Source organism: Petaurus breviceps, unplaced genomic scaffold, assembly GCF_028583685.1.
Source record: "Petaurus breviceps papuanus isolate PSGF00001 unplaced genomic scaffold, PetGlider_PUasm1.0 90994, whole genome shotgun sequence".
Taxonomy (NCBI): domain Eukaryota; kingdom Metazoa; phylum Chordata; class Mammalia; order Diprotodontia; family Petauridae; genus Petaurus; species Petaurus breviceps.
In genome coordinates this window covers 3,152,229-3,168,066 of record NW_027187393.1, presented here as the reverse complement: position 1 = coordinate 3,168,066, position 15,838 = coordinate 3,152,229, and the positions used below count along the sequence as shown (strand labels likewise).

General features: G+C 42.5%; 1 protein-coding gene and 1 long non-coding RNA gene across 4 annotated transcripts in view; one reads left to right on the top strand and one right to left on the bottom strand.

Moving 5' to 3' along the window:
* Window positions 1-2,680: 2,680 nt before the first annotated feature.
* Window positions 2,681-14,620, bottom strand: LOC138153434 (uncharacterized). Its single transcript, XR_011166380.1, has 3 exons — window positions 14,488-14,620; window positions 10,813-10,884; window positions 2,681-6,829 (listed from the first exon to the last, which is right to left on the bottom strand). It is a non-coding gene; the product is annotated as an uncharacterized lncRNA (long non-coding RNA).
* A 173-nt stretch (window positions 14,621-14,793) lies between these two features.
* RASGEF1C (RasGEF domain family member 1C) overlaps window positions 14,794-15,838 on the top strand; it is a 207,829-nt gene continuing 206,784 nt past the window's right edge. Inside the window, exon 1 of one of the 3 annotated variants that reach the window (XM_069077816.1) lies at window positions 14,794-15,059. The gene's annotated coding sequence lies outside the window, so the exon portion shown is untranslated. The remainder of the gene's footprint in view (window positions 15,060-15,838) is intronic. The other 2 variants (XM_069077817.1, XM_069077815.1) reach the window with 2 other exon arrangements.

Below are 15,838 nucleotides of genomic sequence, written 5' to 3'. Positions count from 1 at the left end.
TGCTGGAAAATCGAACTCGGTTAAACAAGGTTTGAGTTATAGGGACGAGGAAAGCAATATATCCCCTAGTTGCATCATTTGACTTTCTTTACCCTTCTCAAAATAACTCAGAAACTGCCAGCCCTATAAAGCTTCACACTTGGCACCTGGTTAATACTCTGTGATAAATGTCTCTTGCTGGATCCTACCTTGGGGGAGAAAGGAAGTGTTTGGAGTGATATTTTTCAGACAAATTCAGAGCATAGCTGGAGCTTCACTTGAGAGTTGGGAAGGACGTTGGAGTTCGGCTAGTCCAACCCCTCATACTACTGGAGAGGAAACAGACCAGAGAAATGAGGTGACTTGCCAAGTTCCCATGGGCAGTAAGTATCAAGGCTGGGATTTGAACTCAGGTCCTCTCACTCCAAATCCAGTGCTCCTTCCACAAATCCTGCTCATTTCTGTAGGCCAGACCTATAGAAACCAGTCAATCAACAGTGCCTACTATGTGCCAGGCATCGAATGAGGCACTGGGAATACCAAGACCGAAGTGAAACAGACCCTGTGTTACTTTTGAAATTTTACTGGAAATTTTTAAATTATATATGAAAAATTCTTTCCCTTTTACCACCTTCCTCTACTAGAAAAAAAAAAAAGAAAAGAAAAACCAAACCCTTTTTTAACAAATAGGGAAGTTACAAATCTGGCCTCAGATACTTAACACTTACTACCTGTGTGACCTTGGGCAAGTCATTTAATCCCAATTGCCCTGCCTTCCCCTGACTCCAACCCCCACCCCCAATGAATAAATAAACAAATAGGGAGCTTACATTTAATTTGTAAAACAATTTAAAATTAAAAATTTGGGAAACAATTTGTACATATATAGGCACATAGAAAATATAGAAAGCAGATAGAAGGCAATGTTGGAGGAGAAGGTCCTAATAGTAAGGGAGATCCGGAAAGGCCTCCTGCAGAACATTGCACATTAACTGAGCCCTGAAGCAAATCAGGGATTTCAAGAGGTAGAGGTAAGAGAGGAGACACTGGAGATAGTCAGTTCAAAGGGTCAGAGATGGGAGATGGGGTGTTGTCTGATTGGAGCAGGGAGTACCGAACTCTTTCTAGTGCCTTATAGAAATTGGGCCTTTGGGCTCACTCCACTCTGCACTTAATGCTTGCTATGCCTGGTTTCAACTCCACTAAGTAAGATCCCCCTTCACTGAGAACCCTTTGGTGTCCTATTATCCCAACCCTCACTTTTTTGCCTTTTTTTTGGAAGGGGGAAGGCAGGGCAATTGGGGTTAAGTGACTTGCCCAAAGTCACACAGTTAGTAAATGTTAAGTGTCTGAGGTCAAATTTGAGCTCAGGTCCTCCTGATTCCAGGATCGGTGCTCTATTTACTGCCCCACCCAGCTGCCCCCAAACCCTCACTTTTCTGCCTCCTTTTGTATGTTTTCTCCCTCCAATAGACTGTAAGTTCTTTGAGGGCAAGAACTGTCTTCCTTTTAATTAATTGTATCCCCACTGCTTAGCCCAGTGCATAGCACATAGTAGATGCTTAATTAATGTTTATTACATTGGATTGGATTGGAAACACAGAGTGGTTTGGGAGAAAAAAATGTGTGTGAAAATGTAGTGACCAAGAAGGGCTTCATGCAGATTATAGTGCTTACATTGCATCTTTAAGAAAGAAAGGGATTCTATGCTATGAGGCAGAAGTAAGGAGGGAGGGCATCCCAGGCATGGAGGACAGCCAGTGCAAAAATACAGAGATAGGAAATGTATAGTCACATGTAAGGAATAGAGAAAAGGCCATTTTTACCTAGTTCTCAGGGGTGGGGGAGTAACATACAACAAGGATGGAAAGATAGTCTGGGACCATTGGCAAATGGCTTTAAAAGCTAAAAAGAGGAGTTTATATTTTTATCCTAGAGGTAATGGAAAGCCACTTGAGTTGATTGAGTAGGGAAGCCACATGGTCAGATCTCACTTAAGTGAGATTACTTTGGCATCAATGCAGTGGATAGACTAGAGTGATGATGTACTGGCAGCAAGGGAACCAATCAGAAGCTGTGGCCATAATCTAGGTGAGAGGTAATGAGGACCTGAACTAAGGTGGTAGCTATGGGAGCACAAGGAAAGGTCAGATTCAAGAGATGTTCTGGAGGTGGGAACAGAATCTGGCAGTTGGTTGGATGTGTGGGATGAGGGAGAGCGAGGAGCTGAGGCGAAGGCTGATGTTAGATGTCTTCTGATTCTTGGCAAAGGGGAGGTGGACCACAGTCAGTCAATCAGCACACAGCTATGAGATGCCTACTGTGTTCCAGGCACTGTACTAACCACTGGGGATAAAAAAGAAGGTGAAAAAGTCCTTTCCTTCCATGAAGTTACAGACTAATGTGGGAGTAATCTCACTTAGTAGATGACATGTGAATAACTATATGTATCTCTCTCTCTCTCTCTCTCTCTCTCTCTCTCTCTCTCTCTCTCTCTCTCTCTCTCTCTCTCTCTCTCTCTCTCTCTCTCTCTCTCTCTCTCTCTCTCTCTCCAAGGTATAAACAGTGTCAATAGAAGGTGTACAGTGAGGCATGCATTTTCAGACATTATTCATACCCTGATCTGTTATAAAGGAGGGTTCATTGAGATGGAAGTGGGGAGTCACTGGGAGGTGACAATATTAAAAAAAAGCAACAAAAAACCTTTTAAAATTGTTTTTATTTTTTTACATTTATTTTATTTTTAATTTATGGAATAAGATAAGCATTTCCATAACAGTATAATAAAAAGATGATCGCACATGAAACTGCAAATCTAATATGTACAGCTTGCTATTCCTTTTAAATATACAAGTTATCATGTAAATTTCTTTTTTTCTCCCACCCTAGAGATGGCCACCATTAGACATAAAAGGGTGTATATGTGTGTGTATACACACACACATATATATATTGACTTATACACACATACATAAACATATATATGTAAAATTTTTCTATACATCTATCTATCAGTTATTTCTCTGGATAAAGGTAGCATCTTTCTTCAAATATCCTTTATAGTTAATTTAGTATTTATAATAGTCAAAGTAATTTATTCTCTTAAAGTTGTTCTTAAAACAGTATTGCTCTAATTATATATGATGGGTTTTTTTTGGTTTTGTTCATTTCACTCTTCGTTATTTAGTGCGAATATTTCCATATTTTTCTAAAATCATTGAGCTTATTATTTCTTATAGCACAGTAGTATTCCATCACAATCATATACCACAATTTGTTCAGACATTCCGCAATTGAGGGGCATCCCCACAATTTCCAGTTCTTTGCCACCACAAAGAGAGCTACTGTAAACATTTTTAAATGTATAGGTTCTTTTCCTTTTTCCCTAATCATCTTTGGAAATAAACCTAGTAGCGGCATTACTGGGTCAAATGGTATAGGTAGTTTAATAACTCTTCGGACATAATTCCAGATTGCTCTCCAGAATGATTGGATTAGTTCACAATTCCACCAACAATGAATTAGTGTCCCAATTTTTCCATATCCCTTTTTCACTTTTTTTTTCACTTTCCCTTTCAATCATTTTAGCCAATTTGGTAGGTATAAAATGATATCTCCAGGTCGCTTTAATCTGTATTTCTTTAATCAATAATGATTTAAAGCATTTTTCATTTGACTATAAAGTGTTTTGATTTCTTCATTGGAAAACTGCTTGTCCATATCCTTTATTTATCAATTGGGGAATGACTTGTATTCTTATAGATCTGACAAACTTATTTATATATTTGAGATATGAGACCTTTATCTGAGAAATTATCCATAAAATCTACCCCTCTAAAATTTTCTTTTTTCATTTTGTTTCCTTTATGCAAAATCTTTTAAATTCAATGTAATCAAAATTATCCATTTACACCTAACTTTTCTGTCTCTTGTTTATTCATAAATTGTTGATCTATCCATAAGTCTGATAAGTATATGTTCCACGTTCATCTTATTTTCTTGAAAAATCTCTCTTTATATATATCTATTTTGACCTTATTTTGGTAAATGTGTAAGATATTGGTTTATGCCAAGTTTCCTCCATAATGCTTTCCAGTTTTCCCAAGAATTATTTTTACCAAATAATGAATTTTTATCCCAAAATCTTATGTATTTACATTTGCCAAAAAAGGTTATATTTTTTTTTGATGAGTAAATTTTATGTCTATTCTATTCCATTGATTTGCCTTTCTATTTCTTAATAACAGATTGTTTTGATAATTACTGCTTTATAATATAGTTTAAGATCTGGTGCTGCTAAAGAAAACTTTTTTTAAAAGAGAGAGCTAACAAAAAAAAGTTGGGGTGAAAGGGAGGGCTGGAGGTTACTAAGAACCATATGCCTTTTAGACTATCCTATAAACTTTTGTCAGCTACTTGGACTCTAAAGGTGAGTATCAATTCTTGAACAAAGGGATGTAATACTGAAAGACTGGAATTATATACATCTTGACAGTCTCATTATAAATGAAATCAGAATAAAGCAGGATGTTGCAGGCCCACAGAAGGATGGCTCAGTTTCTCCTTAGAGGCAAATCAGGCAATTGGTAGAATTGGTTCTGTTGTATCCCACAAAATAACATGAAATATCATCTCATGGGGCATTTGGTCATCTCATATCTTAGGGTCATCTTAATTATTTGTAAAAAGATCACCAGTCAGTCAATAAACATTTATAGGTGCCTACTATGTGCCAGACACTATGTAAAGTGCTGGTGATAAAGTGCTGGTCTTCAAGGAGCTTGCAGTCTAATGAAGGAGACACAATGAAAGCAACTATGCATAAATTTTTTATACACACATATAATATATATCATAAGTTGGAAACTGTGGTTTGTGGTTGTGGTTTGTTCTTTGTTCTCAAAGAGAACCATGACATCTGGGAGATGAGGACATGACTTGCAATTGAATTTGATTTGAGGGAGGGAGGGCTGTGCAAGGCCACCAGCCTCACTTTCTCCTCCAGAGCCATCTGGGTCCAGTGGCCAGATATTCATCAGAAAGACTAGAGATAAAGTGAAAATAATTAACAGAGAGAAGGCTCTAGAATTAAAGGGAATGAGAAAAGGCTTCCTATAGAAAGGGGAAGAGTTTTAAGGTATAGGAAGATGCAGCTTATGTGCCAACACCTGTTGTAAAAAATGAAGGAGCAAAGAAGTTCTATCGGATACTTAACAAGATCCTCCATATTAAATCAATATATGCCTCAATACTTCAATAGACTTCAGTGCAAAAGTGGGAAATAGATGAGGAAGGTGAGAAATGTGTTAGAAAATATGGATAAGTAACAAGAAACCAAAGGTATAGACTACATAGAAATCTCATAACTGGTCTTTCATGAATACTCTCTTGGAGCAAAGCCCTGAAAGTTCTGGACATTATGAGCATTGAATAAATAAAAGGCAAAAAAAGAACTCCAAAATATGATTTTATATATATACACATATATTTTTTGCTTTCTGGTAGGGCAACTGGGGTTAAGTGACTTACTCGAGGTCACACAGCTAGTTTTTGTGTTGTATCTGAGGCTGGATTTGAACTCAGGTCTTCCTGACTCCAGGGCCAGTGCTCTATTCACTGCGCCAACTAGCCACCCCTATTGATTATATTTTAATAACTCGTTTCTGATGTAAGAGTCATTTCTGAATCTTCTATTTGAGGACAAACAGATCAAAAAAGATCAAAATGAGTACAAAACTAGAATAGAATATAAAAATTTAAAAACAAAAAAATTATGAAAATATATGGAATGTATTTAAAATTTCATCCTGATCAATTTATGTAAGTTATGATGAAAAAATTGGACATATACAGAAGAAAGGCTATATACACAGGCTACAATAATTTCATAATCACAATAAGGGATATAAATCAGTTGCTATTATAAGAAGAACAAAAGAGCCTTAGCAAACACTTGACTTACTTGTCAAACAGAAAAATGTGGGAGCCACACTTAAAGCAATTTAGAAGATGGATAGATAGATAGATAGATAGATAGATAGATAGATAGATAGATAGATAGATAGATAGATAGATAGATAGATAGAAAAAACATTTAACAAGCACTTTCTATGTTCCAGGCACTGTGCTAAATTCTAGGCCCATGAATAAAAACAAACCAGATAGTTCTTGCTTTAAAGGAGCTTACGTTCTAATGGGGGAAACAATACATAAAGGGGAGTTAGAAATGTGGAGAGTAGGGAAAGGATGATGCCTGTATGGGGCGGGGGGGAGGCATGATGAGGAGATGTCTAGAAAAGGCCAAAGAGACCTGGGACCTGGCAAGATGGGGTAAAAGATCACCTGTCAGAGCTGGGGAACTCCAAGGGTATAGTCCTAGTTTCTTGTGGGCTAGAGAGGATCAGGGAGTAAAGTCATGATGAAGAGATCACTTGGAATCTAAATTTGTTTATAAAAATCTCATGGAGAAGGATGATGGAAGATTATAAGCAGCATTAACCCACAAAATATAAAGAAAAAATGAAGTACGAAACCATTTTAAAGAAAATTTGTTGATAAAACCAACTAAGCAAATTCATACTAAAGGCTAAATGAATAGAGGAAAATAAAGAGAAGAAAAATGGGAAAGATCTGCAAATATTTTCATAACAACCTTTTTCTTCATCAGACAGTGAAGCCACCATGCTAAGACACATATCACAATTCCCTATGAGCTTATAGAGAAGGTGGAAGTGACACTGGAGAAAGTAATGTGGGGAAAACAAATCCGTTAGATGAAGTATATGTAAAAGACAGCTTTACAGGAGGTGAGAAATTTGTGATGATCTTGACATGTTGATTCACATGATATCTGAAAGAAAGGAACATACCAGAAAATTAGAAAAAATAAAAACAAAGAAAGGTACCTGAGAAATTATCAGTAACTGCAACCCTTTATTCCTACTTTGCAATTTACATTAAAGTTTCCTATGAATAAACTCCTCGGACTTTTATAAGTGCCATTCCACAATAGACCACATCCTTACTATCTTATAATTTACTAAAAGATGTAAAGAAGATAAGATCCTACTATGCAGAGCAAAATGACAGTTCAAATGCTCTCTTCTACTCCCAACTTTGTTCAATGACGCTCTGATCATTAATACATATTAATGGCAAGGCATACAATCAGAAAGCTTATGTTTGCTAGACATGCTCACCACTGTCATGGAGCAGATCAAGCACAGAGCCCACATTGAAGAGGAAATCCTTGCAATTTTGGGAAGTACTCTAGGTGATGATACTGCTGGCAAGTAACATCCTGTTGGTTGGTATCAAGCCCCAGAACTTTGGAGGAGTGGGGAGGGCTCTTGGAAAGGACCTGTAACTACACCATAGAGTTTGGTGCAACCATCCACCCAGGAGAAACCACGTGGATGAAGAGTGTATGTTGCCTAGATTATGATAGGCAGGTAGATAGATCTTTGACAAACTCTGCAAATGAACAATGAGTTGAACTTGGAGCGCAGTAGCCAGAGGAGAGCTTAGCCTTGAGTGGCTTGAGAGGGGGTGCGCGGTTCTTTCAATGACATCAAGTTCCTCTCAGAAACAAATACTCATCTTTTGACCCTAATTTTCTATTAGTGTCACATGGCTCCAAGTCATGGAGTGCTAGTCTCCAAGGAACTGAAAGAATGTCACTCAGAAGTCAGTGGAGTGGTGCTTGGTGGGTGTGAGCAAACACACTTCAAATAAGAACTTTTATTGTTGTTGTTCAGTCGTTTTTCAGTCATGTCTGACTTTTTGTGACCATATACTAAAGTGATTTGCCATTTCTTTCTCCAGCTCATTTTATAGATGGAGAAAATGAGGCCAACAGGGTTAAGTGACTTTCCCAGGGTCACACAGTTAATGAATATGACTAAAAAAGAAGAATTGGCCCCAAGGCTGGAGCAAGGGGCAGCCTTGGGCTCCACTAGTGTCCTCAGTATATCAGGAAAAATCAAAGAAGTCCCCTAGCATATCAGGTGGTCTCTCTGTGGTGAAATTCTGGGAGACCATGGACAAGAGTGGCACCAGGTGGTCAGGCGTGGATCCACATTGAGGAGGTCAAAATTCCATTTGAATATGTATTTTGTGTACAAGGTAGATTGTAATAGGAGAGATGTAGATGCAGTACTGGGGTGGGGAACCTGTGGCCTCGCGTAGTGCCCCTTTGACTAAATCCAAACTTCACAGAACAAATCCCCTGCATAAAAGGATTTGTTCCATAAAACTTGGACTCAATAAAAAGGTCACACCCAAGGACCTAGAAGGCCACATGTGGCCTTGAGCCTGCAGGTTCCCTACCCCTGCTATAGGAGGATTTGAGGAAGAAGAAAGTACTTTTAGCTGGGGGAATCAGGGAAGGCTTCATGGAGCAGGAGCTGCCTGAGTTGAGTCTTGAAGGAACACAAGAATTTCAACAGGCTGAGAACGAGGCTATATAATCCTGGGACAGAGGAGCAGCCTGTGCCTATGCCTATGCCCAGAGGCCGGAGATGAAAGAACAGCTAGTACTGTTCAGATTGGCTGGAACAGTTGGCTAGAGCAAAGGGGAATAATATGAAATATGGCTGGAAAGACAGTCTGTAGGCCGACTGCTGATGGTCTTATATGCCAATCTAAGGAGAGTTTATTTTATCCCATTGGCAAAAAGGAGCAACTTAAGGTACATTAGTGAGATTATTTTGGCAGCTGTGGGGAGGTTGGGATGAATCCAGAGCTCTTACTATGTATATACCCCATGGCTAAGTCATTTCAAAGGACCTGGGAACCAACCTCCTAATCCTCCTGCCATTTCCTCTCCACCAACAGAAGGGGTACGGAAGTAGGGAGGGATGTGCACATCTGGGATTCCTCTCTCCTTCTTGGTTCACTAATGAGGACCATCCCCATGAAGCCTGCAGCCTGAAATGCCCTGGCTTCTTAGGAAGTCACCAGGCAGGTTTTAACAGTCTGGCCTCAAGCTGAACATCAGAAACTTAATGGAACATTGGTCCTTAACCATAGGCCCTTTCTGACTGATTATCTTTCTCTTGGTTGACTGGCTTCTATTGCAAACTCACAAAGAAAAGAGAAATCACATTTTCTATCAGCCAGTTTCATCAGTCAGTTTCATGCTTAGTGAAATCTTAATGGCACATCAGAAACAAACAGGATTGATATTGTTAGGCGACATAAGATGGGACGCTATGTATGAGGCTTAGAGGGGGTGAGATTTGCCAGTGTAACTGTTCCTCAGCTCAGAATGTTACGGGGCAGATGCAGTGGGGAGTGACTGAAATTTGTAGGGGTTTCTAGGGGTATCAGGAAATGGGCAGAGAACTGCTGCCTGATGCATTAAGTGGTCTAAAACCCAGTATGGATGCTGTGTACATTTTGGCAGGAGAGCAGAGGCTTGGAAGAGAATGCAGCAACAGAGTCCTCTTCACTCTCCCAAATGCAGCATGAGAGGGAGAGATGCAGACGGGTTTGGGGCCTGGAGCCCTCAGAATCGAAGGAACTTCCTCTGTGTGAAGATCGTGGCGTGAGCATCTAGAATAGGGGTTGTTTACCCTATTAAATCTTGGAACTTTATTTTATTTACTTTTAAAATTTATAATCTAAATATATATAATATAATAAAATAATATAATTTAAATTTATAAATATTTTAGTTAAATATTTTTGTAATTAACATCTCAATATAATTGGTTTCCTTTATAATCCTATGTACTTTGCTTTATGCATTTAAAAATAAAATTTTAAGTTATGCATGGTGTTGCACGCCTATAAACCAGTTATGAGAGATCACTTGAGTACTGGAGTTCTAAGCTATAGTAAGGTTGAAGTTGATGGGGTATCCAAAATAAGTCTGGCACCAATATGGTGAGCCCCTGGGAGTGGAGGAAAAATCAAGGAAGTCCCCCAGCATGTCAAGGGGTCCAAGGAGCCTACCTAAGAAGGGGCCAAACCAGACCACCCAGGAAAAAAAAATGGAGTAGGTTAAATTTTCCTTACATGCCAATCAGTACTGGGATCAGATCTGGGAGTAGCTGGTGCATGTTTCCCTCAGGCAAGATAGGGAAATGCAGTCTCAAAAAAGTGTCTATCTCTATACTATATCTCTATGTCTGTTTCTATGTCTATATATCATCTATCTTTATGTTTATGCTTAGTCAATTTGTTTTGTCCAACTCTTTATGACCCCATTTGGGATTTTCTTGGCAGAGATACTGGAGTAGTTTGTCATTTCCTTCCCCAGCTCATTTTACAGATGAGGACACTGAGGCAAACAGGGTTGAGTGATTTTCCCAGGGTCACACAGTTAGTAAGTGTCTGAGGCCATATTTGAAATATACATACATACATACATATATATGCATGTGTGTATATAGTATATACATGTATATCTGTATACAAATATACATACATGTATATAAATATCTATATCTATCTATATCTTTCTGAGAAGGGGTCCATAGGTTTCATCAAGGACTCTGACAGAGGGGTCTATGCCACAAAACAAGATTAAATGCCCCTTCTCTGGACACCCAGAAAACAAAGTGTACTTGTATGGAATGAGTAATGATGGGAGCTTTCAGGTCAGAAGCCTCACTGCATATTTGAAAGATGGGTGGTTGAGCTCACTTCTTTCTCTAGTTTCTGCTCCCAGAGCACAGGCCTTGGGCTGTGGTGGGCTGGGGGTGGGTTAGGAGTGTGTGGGGAGGGGCTCATTGGACAACTTGACAGCTGCACTGGTAACTTCCCCCCCATCTTGGAGGGGTTTGTGTGGGTGCTGCAGGTCTTGGGGAAGCCCACAGCTGCTCTTACCTCCCTCCTGATCCTTGTGTGGAGGCCTGACACCAGCAGCTCCCAGGGGTTCAGCTGTTCTGGAGGCCATTGCTGCCAATACAGGATCCAAGATTTAGAAATGGAAGGATTCTTGGAGTCTAATTCCCAAATGAGACCCAGAGAGAGACTCAACATCACCCCGGTAGGAAGGAGCTGGAGATTCAAACCTAGATCCCCTGACTCTATGGCCAACTGTACTTGCACAGCCCCCTCTCCCAGACTGCTCAGAAGTGTTGTGTCAGACCAGTTACAGTCCCAACACTATCTCCTTTGTGACTGGCCGCATCCATCTTGGAGCCGGGCCAAGCACTGTCCTTCCTTTGAGCAAATCCAGCTGGACTCTTCAGGTTTCAAGCTTTTGATCTTGTCCTCAGCAGCTTCATGCTCTTTTTGAGTGAGCTGCAAGGCCCAGTGTTAGTATTCTGCACCCATCCTGGGGTGGGGGAGGGGGGTGATGATGAGAGAGAAAGGGCAGGGAGGTCACAATCCCTTGCTTGTTTTAGGCTCTGTTAACATGCAAGGCAGCACAGACACACAGGGTGTCCCAGAAGTGTACAGTCAATAGATAAGTGAGCTGGGTCTTTCCCACACAATTCCACTAGGAGCTAGGAGTCAAATCAACAAGCATTTATTAAGTGCCTACTATTTGCCAAGTACTGTGTTAACAGCGAGGGATACAAAGAAAGGCAAACACAGTCCTTGCTTTCAGAGAGGCCGCGGTCTACTGGGGAGGAAACAGAACCGAGAAAGCCGCTGAATTGAGTTCAAGCATATTCATGGAGATGGAAAAGGAAAACGGAGGCCCAGAGACAGGCAGAGGCTTTCCTGTGGTCACAGAAAGTTTATGCCAGAACTAGGGACTTCTGACTCCTGGAGCCACACTTTTCACCTCCTTCTGGTGCCCAAGAGGTTTTTATTTTTTTTTTTCATTTTAAAAATGCTTGATATTACTATTTTTATACCTTCATTTCTGAGTATATCCGCCTCTGTCACCCAATTAGCCATCCTTTAGAACAAAGACTGAAAAGAGAGGGGGAAAAAAGCAGTTCAGCACAACTAACCAACATATCAGCCAAGTCTTATGGCAATACAGTGCTCCATACCCACAGTCTCCCACCTCTGCAAAGAAGGGAGAGAAGAATCTTGCTGCTTCTTTTTTCAAGACCAAGTTTGATAACTATCATTACCCAGAATTCAGTTTTGTTTTTCTTTGTTACTGTTGTTGTTAGTCTTTCCTTTTCTAGTTTAGTTATTTTTCTTTTTTTGGAGGGGGGAAGGCAAGGCAATTGGGATTAAGTGACTTGCCCAAGGTCACACAGCTAGTAAGTGTCAAGTGTCTGAGGCTAGTTTTGAACTAAGGTCCTCCTAACTCCAGGGCCAGTGCTCTATTCACTGCACCACCTAGCTGCCCCTCCAGTTTAGGTTTTAATGAAAGAATATGTCCATTTTTACCTGCACCAGTTATCCTATAAAATACTCCCTGGTTTGGGAGTAGCACTAGCCAGCTAGCAAGAGAACAGAGCAGATTGTCTGGTAAATAACTGAAAGAAAGGAAATATTTCCATTGGGCTAGAAAACAATTTCATTCTCAAATGAGAAATGAAACAGAGAGAAATATCCGAAGACATCATGTTTCTTATGCAAAATGTCTCTTGAGAAAGGATTTTTAAAAAATATGCCCTGCAGAAAGCCCATTAGGAGATGTGACTGTCTCTGCAGTCAGGGCAGGCTGCTGGGTCTACTAGGGAGCTATAGTGTTAGGGGTTGGTTAACTGAGTTATATTTGGAATGACTTCCTAAACAATGATCCAATATCATCTGGTGACAGAGAAAGTAAAGGTCTGGTGGTTAATCCTCCAAAGGGCTCTTTATCTGCTAAGTTGAAATCTTTCCAGGCCCACATTGGGTTCTCCCTCTTTCCTGAAGCCTTCCTTGATCTCTCTCAGCTGGGAGGACCTTTTCTTCCTCAAATTTCCCATAGCATCTCCTTTGTAACTCCTCCAAGCTCTCCTTTCCTAGTTTGTATTATGGTTCTTTGTGTTCAGATCTGAAATTCTATCTTGTCCAATCTCCCTCAATATTCAGAAGATATTGAAGTCTAGAGAGAGAAAATGAATTGCCCAGGAATACCCAGCTAGTTAGTGGTGGATCTAGGGTTATGACCCATTTCTCCTTAATTCCATCCCTGGCCTAAGTGTGACTTCCTGCAGAGAAGATCCTTCTTTGGTTTTTCCCTAACTCCCAGGAAGGGACATTGATGTTCCTTGCAGAAAGGAACACCCATTTCCTGTATCTCACAAGTTGTCCCCAGGAACATCTACTAAGACTCTCCTTTTGTCCAAATGTCCTCCCTTCAATGGTGAAGAGCAAACATGTAACTAGGGTGAAAAGACTAGGTCTTTGTCCCAGGGTAATGAATTTAAGGACCATCAAATTTAGAGGATGCAGATGGTACTTGTTTTCAGTAGTATAGAAGCACTAGCCAGCTAGGGCCTCCTTTGAAAGGATAATGAGTGAAAATAGGGAGTTACCTGAACTCCTCCCCTGTCCCATTCTGTAGCACTTGCCTCCTTTTTCACACATCATAGGACCTCTACGTCAATTCACACGGTGATACTCTGCCCCACTCCTTCAGTTGAGGGTGTGCTTGCCCTGGACACAGTTTGTACCAGTTTCACTCCCTCCCCCCATTGGTTTGGAGAAATTTCCCAGCAGTCATATGATAGAGTGGCTGCACTGGCCGATTCTCTCTGCCTCCCCGGAAAAGTCTACCATGGTTTGTGGCCCTGGACGGACTAGTAAAACAACTGACCAGGATGGGGGCTGGACCTGCCCCCTGGAGACTCGGTTCTACTTACAGTCAGGTCACTTAGCCTGAACTAAGCATGCTGTGCTTCATTTTCTCAAAGAACCAAGCTCTAACGTAGTGGAGAGATAATGAGCATCACCGGCCTTCCTGTCTGCTGCTCTGTCCTGCCTCTGGTTCCTGCCTTTTCCTAACGTCCCCCTTTCATTCAGCAGCCTCTGAGAATACTTTGAGACCCTACAGGGCTCCAGACCAAAGGGTCCCTGGACAGCCTAGCCATTCCTTCCCCTGACCCCTTCCCTCAGGCCCATTACTGGTCTGGACCTTTCAAGGTTAGGACTAACTCCCTGGGCTGGGGGGAGGAAAAGTCTGAGGAACAGAGCTTCAGGAATCCTACTGCTGGAGGTCAGTGGAAGGGTAACAACTGAGGGGACCCCCAGTTCTAGCCCTTTCCCCTCTCCAGGATCTAGGGAGCTATTCTCCATTTAAAGAAGATCAAGTGACCACTGTATTCAGATCAGTGTGCTAGGTGCTGGGGGCAAGAGACACTGTTTAAATTGCCAAGGTCCCTGCCTTCATTGAGTTTGCCAAGGCAACTAAGGCACCGCTACAGCAATAATTGTAATGCACAACATTGCATTATAAGTACTTGGCCTGTTGAAGGAGGCAGCATTTGAGTTAGGAAGGAATTCAGCAAGAAAAGGAGGTGGGGAGGATGTTCTAGACCTAGGGAAGAATGAGCAGAGGGAATGGGGTGGGGGTGGGAGGACAGTATGTTGGGAGGATAGAGAGTTTAGTCCTGGAAGAGTGGAGTGTAGAGTAAGCGGAGGGAAGTAATAGGAGATTACCTGGAAGAATACGGTGTTGCCAGATTGTGTGGGATCGGGACTGCCAGGCCTCTCCCAACACCATGAGACGCTATGCATGCGAAAGATACTGCCTATCCCCCTCGATTCCCGCTCGCATCCAGTATCCTGGCCCCATTCCACGCATCTCCGCCCCCCCCCCCCCCCCCTTTTCCAGTACTAAACTCTCTATCCTCCCAACATACTGTCCTCCCACCCCCCCCCCATTTTTAATGTTCCGTGCGGCCGCGAGGCGGCGCCCAGAACTCTGTTGGTGTGCGCTGCCTGACTTGGGGAGGGCTGGGAGGGGCGGCGGCGGCTCCTTAGCCGGCGGCTGCGGAGGCAGAAGCTGCAGTGGGTCCCCGGCTTCTGCCGAGTGTGCCCCGCCTGGCGCCCCGCCCCGCCGAGCTGCCGGGAGAGCGTCCCTCGCCCGAGTATCCCTAGCCCTGGCGACCTGCGCGCACCCTGAGCCGCTAGGTCCGTTCTGTCCGGAGCCGACTGTGCCCGGGAGGGTATAAGTGGGGATGGCTGTGCCCACTGGCAGGAGCAGGGGGAACCGGCGCGCCTAGCCGCGGGTGAGTAGCAGCCACGGGAAGATGCGGCAAGAGCCGGACAAGGTGGGGTCGTATTTGGGGGGCGCGAGTGTGTGTGTGTGTGTGTGTGTGTGTGCATTATGTGTTTGCGCGCGCTTGTGTGTCAGCCCCGCGGGCTTCCAGAAGCTGAGCGCACCTGGTCCTTGCAACCGCCACCCCTCACCCCCACCCGCAGGGCTTCTGAAGAAGCTGAGCCCCAAGCCAGGAGTAGGATGACCCCCTGCACACCCCCTGCGTCTCCGTATGTTTGTGGATCTGTGCGTCTGCGTGTCTCGATGTGCGTGTCCCTAAGTCCCCGCGAATCCACTTGCTTGTGTATGCCCCTACCTTTGCATCTTCGTGTGTGTATGCGTGGTGTGTGTGTGTGTGTGTGTGTGTGTGTGTGTGTGTGTGTGCTTGCGCCTATCTCTATGGGTTTCTGGCTCTTGGTGGGTCGGCATGTTACCTGCGTGTTGCTTCACGTCCGTATGACTTCTGTATATATCTCTGTTTCCATGTGTCTGTGGCTCAGTGTCCTTAATGTGTCTGTGCCCCTGTGGATGGGTGTGTGTGCGTGTGTGTCCAGAGTGCTTCTTCTGTTGTTCCATTTCCTGGAAAAGATACACTGCTCTCTTCGACTGGGAAAGGTGAAGATGCCCTGCAGAACCTTTAAACATCCCAGGAACACCTCGTTTGTGACTAGAGGTGTGCTCATTGGCCCAGTAGAATGGTGTCGTGTGTGTGTGTGTGTGTGTGTGTGTGTGTGTGTGTGTGTGTGTGTG